The sequence below is a fragment of the Tenrec ecaudatus genome, chromosome 8 (assembly GCF_050624435.1).
Source record: "Tenrec ecaudatus isolate mTenEca1 chromosome 8, mTenEca1.hap1, whole genome shotgun sequence".
NCBI classification, from domain to species: Eukaryota; Metazoa; Chordata; class Mammalia; order Afrosoricida; family Tenrecidae; genus Tenrec; species Tenrec ecaudatus.
In genome coordinates this window covers 36,871,137-36,873,102 of record NC_134537.1, presented here as the reverse complement: position 1 = coordinate 36,873,102, position 1,966 = coordinate 36,871,137, and the positions used below count along the sequence as shown (strand labels likewise).

The following is a 1,966-nucleotide window of genomic DNA, read 5'->3' as shown; positions in this document are numbered from 1 at the left end:
ACTATCACATTGGCTGTTGGTTTTTCATATATAGCTTGTATTGTCTTGAGAAACTTTCCTTCCATTCCTATCTTCACTAGTGTCTTAAACAGGAATTGGTGTTGGATGTTGTCGAATGCTTTTTCTGCATCTATCGATATTATCATGTGATTCTTATACTTTTTCATGTCAACATGACGAATAACACTAATGGTCTTTCGTATGTTGAACCATCCCTGCATCCCTGGTATGAATCCCACTTGGTCATGGTGAATTATTTGCTTTATATACTTTTGTATTCTGCTGATTAGTATTTTGTTAAGGATTTTTGCATTGATCTTCATTAGGGATATTGGTCTGTAGTTCTCAATTCTTGTGGGATCCTAGCCCAGTTTGGGTATCAGAGTTATACTAGCTTCATAGAAGGAGTTCGGGAGTTTGCCATCTTTTTCTATGTTCTGGAAGAGTTTTTGTTGAATTGGTGTTAGTTCTTCCCTAAGTGCTTAGTAGAATTCTCTAGTGAAGCCATCTGTTCCAGGGGATTTTTTTGTTGGTAATCCCTGATAACCTTGTTGATTTCTTCTATTGCTATGGGTCTGTTGAGATTCTTGATGTACACCGAGGATAGTCTAGGGAGGGATTGTTTTTCCAAGAATTTGTCTATGTCTTCCAATTGTTGAATTCATTGGAGTACAATCCTTTGTAGTACTGTGTAACTACCCTTTTGATTTCATTAAGGTCTGTTGTAAAGTCTCCTCTTTCATCCCTTATTCTTGCTATTGAGATTTATTCCCTCCTTTCTTTGGTTAGGTTTGCCAGTGGTCTATCGATTCTGCTTATCCTTTCAAAGAACCAACTTTTAGCAATATATATTTTTTTAATTTTCAGGGGAGAGCGTGAACGCAGTCCCCCACTACCACAAATTATGTAGTCGAGTTTCCCACATTTGGGGAAATCGCAGGGGTCAGCACATCCTGAGTGCAATGGATAAGCCTCGCTGTGGGAAAATCACCTTCGTGATCATGGTATCTCCCCTGTCAGGTAAGTAAGCAATATTAATTTTTCCCACATTTTTCTTATTTTCCCTCTCCTGAATCTCAGCCCTGATTTTTAAAATTTCTTTTCTTTTGTTATTAGTAGAATTGTCCTGCTGACTCTGCTGTAGTTGTAAATTTTGTGCCAGCATATCAATCATGAGTCTCTCTTCCTTTCTCAGATGTGCATGTATTGCTACGAAACTTTCTCTGATTACTGCTTTTGCCGTGTCCCATAAGTTTGGTAGGTCGTGTGCTCATTCTTGTTGCTTTCTAGAAATTTCCTAATTTCATCTCTGATCTGTGCCAATTAGCACTCCTTTTGAAGTAGAGAGTTATTCATCCTACAATTGTTTGCTCTCTTGTTTTCTTTGTGTTCTTTTGTTGATTTCCAGCCTTATGGCACAGTGGTCAGAGAAAGGTCTGTATGATTTCAATGTGCTTAAATTTATGTAGATCCGCCTTATGCCCCAGCCTGTGGTCTATCTTCGAATCTGTGCCAAGCCAGCTTGAAAAGAATGTGAATTAACTGTATTTGGATGAAAAGCTCTGTAAATATCTATCAGGTCAAATTGTCTAATTGTGGTGTTTAGATCTCTGGCCTCCTTGTTGAGTTTCTTTCCCTGTGATCTATATTTCTCAGAGTGGTGTGTTGAAGTCACCCAGTATAATTGTTGAGGCTGTGATTTCTTTTGCAATCTTTTGGAGTGTTTGCTTGACGTATTCAACGGGTCTATCATTCGGGAATTATATGTTTACAATGCCTAGTGGTTCTTTGTCTACCATTCCCTTGAGCATTATGTAGTGTCCCTCCTTATCTCTTTTTATGGTTTGCACTTTGAGGTCAATTTTATTCAAGATTAGGATTGCAACCCCTGCATCTTGTGAATTGCTGTTTGCTTGGTATGACTTTCTCTAGCCTTTGATTTTCAGCCTATTTTTGTCTGTAGACT

At 38.3% G+C, this 1,966-nt stretch overlaps 1 non-coding gene across 1 annotated transcript; it reads right to left on the bottom strand.

Annotated features, from left to right (window-relative positions):
- Nucleotides 1–864: 864 nt before the first annotated feature.
- Nucleotides 865–1,028, bottom strand: LOC142455946 (U1 spliceosomal RNA). The gene has a single exon (XR_012786050.1). It is a non-coding gene; the product is annotated as a U1 spliceosomal RNA (small nuclear RNA).
- Between the last annotated feature and the right edge of the window lie 938 nt (nucleotides 1,029–1,966).